We start from the raw sequence: 14,959 nt of genomic DNA on the forward strand, positions 1-14,959 counted from the left end.
ATGAAATGTCTTGAATTTATTCTGAAGCCTCATGATGTTATGTTTCTTATGTTTGTACCCCTTTGTGAGTTATTTGAACCATTGTTGAGGATAAATACCGGCTAATCTCCTGACTGAACATGATACATGCTACTTTTGTGCTGTAATTGCATGACTTGAGCTATGGTAGCACACTTTGCACATGCATACACCCTAGCATGTCACTTGTACCAGTCCATGAGTATGAAATTTGATATCCATTGTTCATGTAAATGTATTCTTGTATATATGTTTCCTGTGTGATATGGATTAGACTAGTACCACGTAAATTGGCCATATGGTTGTAATTATTGGCACGATAATTGGCCATGAGGTTGTGATTATTAGAACGTGAATATGATGTGTGGATGTGATTATTAGCACGTGAATACGTTGTGCTATTGTGATTATTATCATGTGAATTCGCCTTCTAGTTGATATTATGGCGCCTAGTTACGCCGTGCGGTTGATATTATGGCACGTGACTACACTACGCAGCGTGTGGATAATGATCCTTCCCCCTACTGTCCCCCTCTCGTGTTTTTCTCTTGATGGTGTACACGTGATATGAGGAAAGTTGATCAGTGATTTGGTTCGGTTATTGCATTTTTTAGGAAAACATGGAAACTCTTTGTTTTGGTTATTGCATTTATTCTTTACTTGCAATTTCCTTGGATATATACATGGTTTTTTGGCTGCATCGCTTCACTATTTGCCAGCTCCGAGGTATATACATGCCTTCATGCATATCTTCTCTATATACTACCTTACTTGATGAGATGATATACGATACATATCGTTTCTATATGTGAATCCATGTGACTTGACTTGTTTAATCACGCTTATCTTCCCTATATGCAAGTTTGATGATTTAATAACACTGGACACATATATTCTCTATATACTGGATTGTTAAATGGAAAAGAGCATGTTACGTTATCTTTGGGAACAGAGGAGTCTTTACCTCTGGTTTGTGACATGATAACAATATTGTGGTATACTTGTGAGATATATGAATTGCACAATTTATTTGGCGAGTATCATTAATAATTCTTGCCACTATTACCTTGCCGAGGTTAGTTATGATACTTGCTATGTACAAAGGGTCGGTTGAATTCATACTACATTTCCGCACCATGCGTGCAGATCTTGGAGATGAGTTGTTGTGGATGGAGGAAGGTTGGCATTAAAGATGTATCTATTTTTTGGATATAGCTACCACTTGTTCGTGGTAGTTTTAGATTCGTACTCTGTATATTCCAAACAAATCTTGTATTTATTTTATACCAACTTTATAAATCTAAGTCTTAGTAGCTCGTGACTTGTACTACCAATCCTTGGGTTATTGTATGGAAATTCATCTATTTCATTTATTGGGTACTTATTATTTTCATTAGAGTTGTATAATTGTTGTTTGGCTTATCTAGAGGGTTGGGTTAGGTGCCATCACAACTAGGTGGATTTTGGGTCGTGACAAATTGGTATCAGAGCTCTAGGCTCGTAGGTTCTACGAGTCATGAGAAAGTTTGTAGTAGAGTCTTGCGGATCAGTATGATGACGTCCATACTTATCTTCGAGAGGCTACCGGGCATAGAGGAAAATTTTCCATCTTTATTTCCTTGTCTTTCAGCATTGATTCAGCTTGAAACGTATCTCTTTGAATACTTAAATCCATATCTATGTGATGTTAAGTATTCGGTATCAACTTTGCATCGGCGGCTCGTGATGTCATGAATGATGTGTGGGATATGTTCTCTATGATTGTGGAGTTAGGCCAGTTTGCAGGACTTGAGGCCAGGTTCAGACTACAGCTTGGGCTCGATAGTTTCATATGTGTAGGTATGTACTTTTGGACTTATATGTCCAGTAGTGTCCCTAAGAGTGGGATTGATGGCTCAGTGAGTGGTTGGATATATGATGAGTATTATGTGGATGCGAAATGGACTTAAAAAAGGTTTGGATGTGATAGAGAAGAATTTTACTTGGGATCCAAGAGGTCTATGAATGTTTGAATTTTTATCTTACTGTGTTGTATGATCTCTAGTTATGAGTGTGTTAAGGTTTCCTTCAGTTGTTCATTTGTGGAATGAAGTATATTCTTATATCTTATTGAAGAATTTAGACTCGGGAAGATTAAGTTATTGCATAGTGGTTGTGACCATGATACGGCATAGAGAGATACCAGTATGAGGCTAAGCAAGTGGGTGATCTCCTATGGGATGTTCTGAGGTTGTGTAATCCTTACTCAGTGGGATGTGTGTGTGCTACACTTAGAGTTTGGATTGCTTGAGGGAGTTTGCACGACTATCACGAGGATGGATGTGCGCTAGGCAGATAATTTCAAGTATTTCATGACTGGTGCTACATAAGCATATGAAGGATTTAGTTGAATTATAGTAGGAGATTATGCCAATTATAGAGTAAAGATATTATGGTTTATCGGATGTTATGTTCTATGGCTTCGAGCCAAGTGGGGGAGGCTTCTATCGACGATCAAATTTCATGGTCATGTGTTATATTAGTTTGGACTGAGGCATATTAGTGGATGAGTTATGACTTAAAAGAGACTGACTTCGAAGATGATGCGGGGAAGGAAATTGCTGGGTACATGATTTACTATACTATTTGGGCATATGGAAACCTTGGAATGATTCGGGTTTGTCAATCGTGGTGGATGTAGTGTGCAAGGAGGAGGAAATCACTCAGCGGCATAAAGATCGGGTTACTTCTTTAGGTGTTGTGTGCTAATGGAGCACAAATTCGGCACGTATTGGCAGAGTATTTGAGATTAGAGTAGAGTGGATGACTCTCGGGGAAGGTCCTAATGAGTTCATGATTCATATGTGTATTTGAGGGTTCCCCCAGATTTGTATAAGGCAAAGATTTGAGATTTGCATTGGATGGTGCCGAGAGTTGCGGTAGTTCTATATCATTGGTGATTCTACATTTCAATATCATAAAGATTAGAGAACAGCTTCAGATTCATAAAAGGTCTATTCAGGGTAGGTATAACGATTGCAATACTATTGGATGTTTAAAAAGGGCAATACATTGGCTTATGGGCCTTAAGGCGACGTGGTTGCATACTAGGATCTCGTGGGGTGAGCTTTGAGTTAAGGATCATGGTGTACTAGCAAGGAGAACTGTTAACTTGAAGGCAAGTCGAGAGGAGCTCGACAAAATAGGTCAACTTGGTAGTGGTTTAGATCAGCATAAAAATGTAAGTGATCGGTTCTATCGGTGTGGCAAGCCTTACAGGTGTTTTGTGGCAATGCTCTTGGGTTTGGCGATGTGACTTGGTTGAGTTAGAGGAGTTCGATTCTGATGGCTTGGTTTTGTGCTAATGGGTTTTGAAAGGTTCTCGATGGTTTTGACCACGGCTTAAGGTGGATGTCTTTTACAGGTATGGGGAGTGTGCTGCATGTTGTGACTTTTCTCCTGGATGGGGTCAAGTGGAATGTTTATACCTGATGGAGTGTGTATCCTACTTGTGATTTACGGTTTATAATGGAATTTTCATGTTTCCATAAGATGGCATGATAGATGCGGTGCGACATGTGGGATTGAGGTTTGCATGTGTAAGGTTGTGGTTTTGGTTCGAATAGAAGATCATGAGTTCTAGATAGCATGGACGGTTTCATATGTTTAGAAGAGTGTTGGCACCATCTGGTATCACCTAATAAAGGTGTGCATTTTCGAAGATGCATTGTGTTTTGACTTGCAGATGCTTGATTATTATTACAGTAACTGTCGGGTAGTCGGTTATTGATGTTCAGATTTTGCTAAGTTGCGCAGAAGACTCATGGGAGTGTTTCACATAAGATGATTGTGTATGAGAGAGGTGTCAGTTATTTGAGTGGTAAATTTAGGATTGGATATAAAGATTCTTGTTGTCTAGGGATTTGGAGGCTAGGAGTTCTCAGAGGCAGATTATTCCTTGTTTTTGGACTGTAAAGGTATGTTAGGAGTTTGAAGGTTGATTGCATGTGTTATGGTTAGGTTACTACAGACTTTTGAAAGGATACTTACCTATTTTCTGATGACCGGAATTGATTTGGGGGCCCATTGGTAGGCCTAGTGAGTATGTGTATTATACATCGGATCGGGTTGTATACTCAACACAACTATTGTTGAGGGGTATGACATCGGTTAGAGTTGATCTTATTCGTATTCTGATATGTTCCATGTGTTACTCTTCTATGCTACGTTGGGTTGTGAGACTGTTGGCTATTTACATATATGATGCGGTTCTGTTTCGGCCTTATGGTGAAATTTGAGCGAGATAGCTCTTGGGGTATTGAATGGTGGATTGCGCCTTGGTTGTGGTCTTCCTGTGTATGGTATATTATGCTATCAGTTTCTTTATGGTTATGGTCATGCTCATGTTTGCTATTAAAACACAAGTTTTTGTTGATTGTCAGCATTATGGCTCGATGGGTAATCCATGTGGACGAGTATGTTTGGATCGGGTTACGCACCACAGCATAGCTGTGTCGGGATATGATCCTTGGTGCTTATTTTATGTGTTCTATTTCTTCTCTGTGAAATGGGTACATAAAATTGCTCTTTGTGGGGGTATCTATTGAGCTTGCAAGATAGTTCCCCTATTTGCTTCTCTTTCCATCATTTGTTATGTTCGAGGGGTTGCTTTTTTGGTGCGCGAATTACATTGTATGTAGCTCTAGGTGTCATTAGTGTGGCCTGTTAGTCGAGTAGCTTGCACAGGGTAAAAATGAGATTTTTGGACCTAGAATTAGTGCTATCGGATTTTCTTAAGGTATGTTTGAAAGAATAATGTCAGAAGTCAGCTTATAATTTGGCAATGGTTCCTATCGAGCGATCCCCATGACTTGTTTATCTGATGGGTGGTTATGAGTTTCTACGTGTTTTCATCTTTGTCACTGTACGAAGGTTTAGAACAAGGTCTTGTTTGATATGAGGTAGGTCGCTGGTACTAGGTTTGTTAATAATCAGCTATTGTGGTGGAAAGTTATTGCTTTGAGTATCTGATTTACGTGGTATATCATGTGATCATATCTTAGGATAGGGTTAAGGCTTGATCAAATGATAAATTATGGATGATGGAGTTTGGATTCTAAGGTTTATGGACTAAGGTTGAAGAAACAATCTTCAGTTAGGTTGTGTTGTTAGGCATATATGGATTGGAGGTGACATGGGATCACCCATGGGTATGTGTATGGTGAGGTTATGCAGTGATTTGATGGCTTTGGAACAACTCTTGGCACGTTTGAGGACAAACATATTTAAGTGGGGAGAATGTAACGACCCGACCGGTCGTTTTGAGCATTTGCATTTTGTTCAGTTGTTTGGGGTCTTGAGTAGCTTCATACGACGTATTATGACTTGTGTGCATGGTCGGTTTTGATTTTTTAGTGGTTCAAGATTGATTTGGTAGAATGATTCTCAATATAGAAACTTTAAGTTGAAAGAGTTTACCAAATTTGACTTTTGTGTATTTGACCTTGGATCAGAGTTTTGACGGTTACGTTAGATCTGCATGGTGATTTTTGACTTGGGCGTATGCCCGAATTTGCATTTGGATGTTACTAGAAGGTTTTGGCTCTATTTGGCGAAAGTTTTTGAAGGTTTGGAAAACTCATAGGTTTGACCAGGAGTTGACTTTGATATTATCGGGTTCAGATTGTTGTTCCGGGAGTTGGAATAGGTTTTTATGTCATATGGAACTTTTTTCGCAAAATTTAAGGTGATTCTGAGTTGTTTAGACGTATTCGGCATATGTTTGGAATTTGGAAATTTACAATAGTTCATTAAGCTTGAATTGAGGTGCGATTTATAGTTTTGAAGTTTTGTGAGATTTGAGGTCTCGAGTAGGTCCGTGTTATGTTTGGTACTTGTTGGTAGGTTTGGACGGGGTCCCGAGGGACTCGGGTGTGTTCCGGATTGATTTCGGACCATTTCGAAGTTTGCATGAGACGCTGGTTTTCTGGTGCTCCAGTTGATCTTAGCAATCATGGGAGCAGAGTCGCAATCACGTTGAGTGTTTTGTCAGTTGGGTTTGTTGTTCATCATGTTTGCATAGGAGTCATAGCATTCGGGGATTAAAAAATCGGACTAGGGGAGTTTAGTTCTTCGTGTTCGTAGAGGTGGTTCGCATCGCATTTCTGCGAGGGAGCTAGGGGATTTGGCTATCGTGTTCGCATGGGTAGCGATGTGTTCGCGAAGGTCTGGGCAGTGTGGAGCTCCATGTTCGCGAGGGAGGTGTCGCGTTCACTATGAGTTATTGGTTTAAAGGCAGATTTAGCTTCGCGATAACGAAGGTACAATCACGATGGCATAGGGTACTGTTGGGCAGTGCATATAAGTTTCTATTTCGGACTTGGAACCTATCTTATCATATTATGGGATTGAGAGCTCGGATTGAGGCGATTTTTTAGACGATTTTAACCGTTTGGATTGAGGTAAGTATTTTTGACTAGGTTATTATACATGATTCCATTTTGGATTTTGGCATTTGATTGATGAATCCAAAAGAGAAATATGGGGTTTTTGTCAAACCTATTCTAACGTGAATAATTGGGTTTTGAACATTCGGAGTCGAATTCGGATGAAACTTATATGGTTGGACTCGTATTCTAATAAGTTTTTGAAATTTGTATGTTTGGTCGGGTTTCGGGTGCGGGCTCGAGTTTATGTTTTGGTTGACTTTGAGCATTTCATTAAAGATTCAACCTTTATCGTTTGGGTTTGGTTCCTATGGCGTTATTTGATGTAATTGAGTTGTTGTTTTGCTAGATTCGAGCCATTCGGAGGTCGATTCGCGTGGGGAGGAATTGCTAGAGTATTATTTTGGCTTGCTTGAGGTATCTTACCTAAACTTGGTTGAGGCACTAGTTTCCTGAGTTATTTTTGATGGCTTCATGCTAGGGGAGGCGCACATGATTGGGGTTGAGCCCATGTGCATGTACTACGATATTATTCATGCTCGAGATAGTGCTTAGGCTATGAAATGTCTTGAATTTATTCCGAAGCCTCATGATGTTATGTTTCTTATGTTTGTACCCCTTTGTGAGTTATTTGAACCATTGTTGAGGTTAAATAGAGGTTAATCTCCTGACTGAACATGATAATTGCTACTTTTGTGCTGTAATTGCATGACTTGAGCTATGGTAGCACACTTTGCACATGCATACACCCTAGCATGTCATTATACCAGTCCACGAGCATAAAATTTGATATCCATTGTTCATGTACACGTATTCTTGTATATATGTTTCCTGTGTGATATGGATTGGACTAGTACCACGTAAATTGTCCGTGTGGTTGTAATTATTAGCACTATAATTGACCATGCGGCTGTGATAATTAGAACGTGAATATGACGTGTGGATGTGATTATTAGCACGTGAATACGCTGTACGATTGTGATTATTTTCATGTGAATTCACCTTGTAGTTGATATTATGGAACCTCGCTACGTCGTGCGGTTGATATTATGGCACGTGACTACACTGTGCAACGTATGGATAAGGATCCATCCCCCTACTGTCCCCCTCTCATGTTTTTCTCTTGACGGTGTACACGCAATATGAAGAAAGTTGATAAGTGATTTGGTTCGATTATTGCATTTTTTAGGAAAACTTGGCAACAGTTTGTTTTGGTTATTGCATTTATTCTCTATTTGCAATTTTCTTGGATATATACATGGTTTTTTGGTTGCATCACTTCACTATTTGCCAGCTCTGAGGTGTATACATGCCTTCATGCATATCTTCTCTATATACTACCTTACTTGATGAGATGATATATGATACATATCGTTTCTATATGTGAATCCGTGTGACTTGACTTGTTTAATCACGCTTATCTTCCCTATATGCAAGTTTGATGATTTAATAACACTGGATACATATATTCTCTATATACTGGATTGCTAAATAGAAAAGAGCATGTTACGTTATCTTTGGGAACAGAGGAGTCTTTACCTCTGGTTTGTAACCTGATAACAATTTTGTGGTATACTTGTGAGATATATGAATTGCATAATTTATTTGGCGAGTATCATTAATAATTCTTGCCACTATTACCTCGCCGAGGTTAGTTATGATACTTGCTATGTACAAAGGGTCGGTTGAATTCATACTACATTTCTGCACCATGCGTGCAGATCTTGGAGATGAGTTGTTGTGGATGGCGGAAGCTGGCATTGAAGATGTATCTATTTTCTGGATATAGCTACTACTTTTTCTTGGTAGTTTTAGATTTGTACTCTGTATATTCTAAACAGATGTTGTATTTATTTCATACCAGCTTTGTAAATCTAAGTCTTAGTGGCTCGTGACTTGTACTACCAATCCTTGGGGTATTGTATGGAAATTCATCTATTTCATTTATTGGGTACTTATTATTTTCATTAGAGTTGTATAACTGTTGTTTGGTTTACCTAGTGGGTTGGGTTAGGTGCCATCACGACTAGGTAGATTTTGGGTCGAGACAAATTGGTATCAGAGCTCTAGGCTCATAGGTTCTACTAGTCATGAGAAAGTTTGTAGTAGAGTCTTACGGATCAGTATGATGACGTACATACTTATCTTCGAGAGGCTACCAGGCATAGAGGAAAATTTTCCATCTTTCTTTACCTGTCGTGCAACATTTATTCAGCTTGAAACGTATCTATTTGAATCCTTAAATACATATGTCTGTGATGTTAAGTATTCGATATCAACTTGGCATCGGCAGCTCATGATGTCATGAATGATGTGTGGGATATGTTCTCTATGATTGTGGAGTTAGGCTAGTTTGGAGGACTTGAGGCCAGGTTCAGACTACAACTTGGGCTCGATAGTTTCATATGTGTGGGTATGTGCTTTTGGACTTATATGTCCAGTAGTATCCCTATGAGTGGGACTGATGGCTCAGTGAGTGGTTGGATATATGATGAGTATTATGTGGATGCGAAATGCACTTAAAAGGTTTGCATGTGATAGAGAAGAATTTACTTGGGATCTAAGAGGACTATGAATGTTTGATTTTTATCTTACTGCATTGTACAATATCGAGTTATGAGTGTGTTGAGGTTTCCTTCAGTTGTTCATTTGTGGAATGAAGTGTATTCTTATATCTTTTTGACGAGTTTAGACTCGGGAAGATTAAGTTATTGCATAGTTGTTGTGACCATGATACGACATAGAGAGATACCAGTTTGAGGCTAAGCAAGTGGGTGATCTCTTATGGGATGTTCTGAGGTTGTGTGATCCTTACCCAGTGGGATGTGTGTGTGCTACACTTAGAGTTTGGATTGCTTGAGGGATTTTGCACGACTATCACGAGGATGGATGTGCGCTTGGCCGATAATTTCATGTATTTCATGACTGGTGCTACATGAGCTTATGAAGGATTTAGTTGAATTATAGTAGGAGATTATGCCAGTTATAGAGTAAAGGTATTCTGGTTTATCGAATGTTATAAAGTATTATGCCAGTTATAGAGTAAAGGTATTATGCCAGTTATAAAGTAAAGGTATTGTGGTTTAATTGCATTGGATGGTACCGAGAGTTGCGGTAGTTCTATATCATTAGTGATTCTACATTTCAATATCATGAGATTAGAGAACAGCTTCAGATTCATAAAAGGTCTATTCAGGGTGGGCATAACGGTTGCAGTACTATTGGGTGTTTAAAAAGGGCAATACATTGGCTTATGGGCCTTAAGGCGACGTGGTTTCATGCTAGGATCTCGTGGGGTGAGATTCTGGTTAAGGATTGTGGTGTACTGGCAAGGACAAGTATTCACTTGAAGGGAAGTCGAGAGGGACTTGAAGAAATAGGTCAGCTTGGTAGTGGTTTAGATCAACATAGTAATGGAAATGATCTGTTCAATCGGTTCGGCAAGCCTTACAGGTGTTTTGTGGCAATATTCTTTGGTTTGGCGACTAAATTGACTTGGTCGAGTTTGAGGAATTCGGTTCTGATGGCTTGGATTTGTGCTAATGGTTTCGAAGGGTTCTCGATGGTTTCGACCACGGCTTGAGAGAGATGTCTTTTACAGGTATGGGGAGTATGTTGTGTGTTCTGACTTTTCTCCTGGATGGGGTCAAGTGGAGGGTTTCTAACTGATGGAGTGCTCATACATTTCACTATAATAGAGGTTAGAGAACAACTTCAGATTCATATAAGGTCTCTTTAAGGTGGGCATAACGGTTGCAGTACTATTGGGTGTTTATAAAGGGCAATACATTGGCTTATGGGCCTTAAGGCGACGTGGTTGCATGCTAGGATCTCGTGGGGTGAACTTCTGGTTAAGGATCGTGGTGTTCTGGAAAGGAGAAATGTTCACTTGAAGGCATGTCGAGAGGGACTTGAAGAACTAAGTCAGCTTGGTAGTGGTTTAAATTAACATAGTAATCGAAGTGATCAGTTCTATCGGTGTGGCAAGCCTTACATGTGTTTTATGGCAATACTCTTGGGTGTGGCGACTAGCTTGACTTGGTCGAGTTAGAGGAATTCGGTTCTAATGGCTTGGTTTTAAGCTAATGGTTTCGCAGTGTTCTCGATGGTTTCGACCACAGCTTGAGAGAGATGTCTTTTACGAATATGGGGAGTATGTTGCATGTTCTGACTTTTCTCCTGGATGGGGTCAAGTGGAAGGTTTCTAACTGATGGAGTGCATATTTTACATTTCAGTATCATAGAGGTTAGAGAACAGCTTCAGATTCATAGACGGTCTCTTCAGGGTGGGCATAACGGTTGCAGTACTATTGGGTTCTAAAAAAGGGCAATACATTAGCTTATGGGCCGTAAGGCGACGTGGTTGCATGCCAGGATCTCGTGGGGTGAACTTTTGGTTAAGGATCGTAGTGTACTGGAAAGGAGAAATGTTCACTTGAAGGCATGTCGAGAGGGACTTGAAGAACTAAGTCATCTTGGTAGTGGTTTAGATTAACATAGTAATGGAAGTGATCAGTTCTATCGGTGTGGCAAGACTTACAGGTGTTTTGTGGCAATACTCTTGGGTTTGGCGACTAGCTTGACTTGGTCGAGTTAGAGGAATTTGGTTCTAATGGCTTGGTTTTGAGCTAATGGTTTAGCAGGGTTCTCGATGGTTTCGACCACGGCTTGAGAGAGATGTCTTTTACGGATATGGGGAGTATGTTGCATGTTCTGACTTTTCTCCTGGATGGGGTCAAGTGGAAGGTTTCTAACTGATAGAGTGCATATTTTATATTTCAGTATCATAGAGGTTAGAGAACAGCTTCAGATTCATAAAAGATCTCTTCAGGGTGGGCATAACGGTTGCAGAACTATTGGGTGCTTAAAAAGGGCAATGCATTGGCATATGGACCGTATGGCGACATGGTTGCATGCTAGGATCTCGTGGGGTGAGCTTCCGGTTAAGGATGGTGGTGTACTAGCAAGGAGAAGTGTTCACTTGAAGGCAAGTCGAGAGGGACTTGAAAAAAAAGGTCAGCTTGGTAGTGGTTTAGATCAACATAGTAATGGAAATGATCGGTTCTATCGGTGTGGCAAGCCTTACAGGTATTTTGTGGCAATATTCTTTGGTTTGGCGACTAGCTTGACTTGGTCGAGTTTGAGGAATTCGGTTCTGATGGCTTGGTTTTGTGCTAAAGGTTTCGAAGGGTTCTCGATGGTTTCGACCACAGCTTGAGAGAGATGTCTTTTATAGGTATAGGGAGTATGTTGCGTGTTCTAAATTTTCTCCTGGATGGGGTCAAGTGGAACGTTTCTAACTGATGGAGTGTGTATCCCATATTTCAGTATAATTGAGGTTAGTGAACTACTTCAGATTCATACAAGGTCTCTTCTCGGTAGGCATAATGGTTGCAGTACTATTGGGTTCTAGAAAAGGGCAATACATTGGCTTATGGGCCGTAAGGCGACGTGGTTGCATGCCAGGATCTCGTGGGGTGAACTTTTGGTTAAGGATCGTAGTGTACTGGAAAGGAGAAGTGTTCACTTGAAGGTATGTCGAGAGGGACTTGAAGAACTAAGTCAGCTTGGTAGTGGTTTAGATTAACATAGTAATGGAAGTGATCTGTTCTATCGGTGTGGCAAGCCTTACAGGTGTTTTGTGGCAATACTCTTGGGTTTGGCGACTAGCTTGACTTGGTCGAGTTAGAGGAATTTGGTTCTAATGGCTTGATTTTGAACTAATGGTTTCGCAGGGTTCTCGATGGTTTCGACCACGGCTTGAGAGAGATGTCTTTTACGGATATGGGGAGTATGTTGCATGTTCTGACTTTTCTCCTGGATGGGGTCAAGTGGAAGGTTTCTAACTGATGGAGTGCATATTTTATATTTCAGTATCATAGAGGTTAGAGAACAGCTTCAGATTCATAAAAGATCTCTTCAGGGTGGGCATAACGGTTGCAGAACTATTGGGTGCTTAAAAAGGGCAATGCATTGGCATATGGGCCGTATGGCGACATGGTTGCATGCTAGGATCTCGTGGGGTGAGCTTCCGGTTAAGGATGGTGGTGTACTAGCAAGGAGAAGTGTTCACTTGAAGGCAAGTCAAGAGGGACTTGAAAAACAAGGTCAGCTTGGTAGTGGTTTAGATCAACATAGTAATGGAAATGATCGGTTCTATCGGTGTGGCAAGCCTTACAGGTATTTTGTGGCAATATTCTTTGGTTTGGCGACTAGCTTGACTTGGTCGAGTTTGAGGAATTCGGTTCTGATGGCTTGGTTTTGTGCTAAAGGTTTCGAAGGGTTCTCGATGGTTTCGACCACGGCTTGAGAGAGATGTCTTTTATAGGTATAGGGAGTATGTTGCGTGTTCTAAATTTTCTCCTGGATGGGGTCAAGTGGAACGTTTCTAACTGATGGAGTGTGTATCCCATATTTCAGTATAATAGAGGTTAGTGAACTACTTCAGATTCATACAAGGTCTCTTCTCGGTAGGCATAATGGTTGCAGTACTATTGGGTGTTTATAAAGGGCAATACATTGGCTTATGGGCCTTAAGGCGACGTGGTTACGTGCTAGGATCTCGTGGGGTGAACTTCTGGTTAAGGATCGTGGTGTACTGGAAAGGAGAAGTGTTCACTTGAAGGCAAGTCGAGAGGGACTTGAAGAAATACGTCAGCTTGGTAGTGGTTTAGATTAACATAGTAATGGAAGTGATCAGTTCAATCGGTGTGGCAAGCCTTACAGGTGTTTTGTGGCAATACTCTTGGGTTTTGCGACTAGCTTGACTTGGTCGAGTTAGAGGAATTTGGTTCTAATGGCTTGGTTTTGAGCTAATGGTTTCGCAGGGTTCTCGATGGTTTCGACCACGGCTTGAGAGAGATGTCTTTTACGGATATGGGGAGTATGTTGCATGTTCTGACTTTTCTCCTGGATGGGGTCAAGTGGAAGGTTTCTAACTGATGGAGTGCATATTTTATATTTCAGTATCATAGAGGTTAGAGAACAGCTTCAGATTCATAAAAGATCTCTTCAGGGTGGGCATAACGGTTGCAGAACTATTGGGTGCTTAAAAAGGGCAATGCATTGGCATATGGGCCGTATGGCGACATGGTTGCATGCTAGGATCTCGTGGGGTGAGCTTCCGGTTAAGGATGGTGGTGTACTAGCAAGGAGAAGTGTTCACTTGAAGGCAAGTCAAGAGGGACTTGAAAAACAAGGTCAGCTTGGTAGTGGTTTAGATCAACATAGTAATGGAAATGATCGGTTCTATCGGTGTGGCAAGCCTTACAGGTATTTTGTGGCAATATTCTTTGGTTTGGCGACTAGCTTGACTTGGTTGAGTTTGAGGAATTCGGTTCTGATGGCTTGGTTTTGTGCTAAAGGTTTCGAAGGGTTCTCGATGGTTTCGACCACGGCTTGAGAGAGATGTCTTTTATAGGTATAGGGAGTATGTTGCGTGTTCTAAATTTTCTCCTGGATGGGGTCAAGTGGAACGTTTCTAACTGATGGAGTGTGTATCCCATATTTCAGTATAATAGAGGTTAGTGAACTACTTCAGATTCATACAAGGTCTCTTCTCGGTAGGCATAATGGTTGCAGTACTATTGGGTGTTTATAAAGGGCAATACATTGGCTTATGGGCCTTAAGGCGATGTGGTTACATGCTAGGATCTCGTGGGGTGAACTTCTGGTTAAGGATCGTGGTGTACTGGAAAGGAGAAGTGTTCACTTGAAGGCAAGTCGAGAGGGACTTGAAGAAATACGTCAGCTTGGTAGTGGTTTAGATTAACATAGTAATGGAAGTGATCAGTTCAATCGGTGTGGCAAGCCTTACAGGTGTTTTGTGGCAATACTCTTGGGTTTGGCGACTAGCTTGACTTGGTCGAGTTAGAGGAATTTGGTTCTAATGGCTTGGTTTTGAGCTAATGGTTTCGCAGGGTTCTCGATGGTTTCGACCACGGCTTGAGAGAGATGTCTTTTACGGATATGGGGAGTATGTTGCATGTTCTGACTTTTCTCCTGGATGGGGTCAAGTGGAAGGTTTCTAACTGATGGAGTGCATATTTTATATTTCAGTATCATAGAGGTTAGAGAACAGCTTCAGATTCATAAAAGATCTCTTCAGGGTGGGCATAACGGTTGCAGAACTATTGGGTGCTTAAAAAGGGCAATGCATTGGCATATGGGCCGTATGGCGACATAGTTGCATGCTAGGATCTCGTGGGGTGAGCTTCCGGTTAAGGATGGTGGTGTACTAGCAAGGAGAAGTGTTCACTTGAAGGCAAGTCAAGAGGGACTTGAAAAAAAAGGTCAGCTTGGTAGTGGTTTAGATCAACATAGTAATGGAAATGATCGGTTCTATCGGTGTGGCAAGCCTTACAGGTATTTTGTGGCAATATTCTTTGGTTTGGCGACTAGCTTGACTTGGTCGAGTTTGAGGAATTCGGTTCTGATGGCTTGGTTTTGTGCTAAAGGTTTCAAAGCGTTCTCGATGGTTTCGACCACGGCTTGAGAGAGATGTCTTTTATAGGTAT

The sequence above is a fragment of the Nicotiana tomentosiformis genome, chromosome 8 (assembly GCF_000390325.3).
Source record: "Nicotiana tomentosiformis chromosome 8, ASM39032v3, whole genome shotgun sequence".
Lineage (NCBI taxonomy): Eukaryota > Viridiplantae > Streptophyta > Magnoliopsida > Solanales > Solanaceae > Nicotiana > Nicotiana tomentosiformis.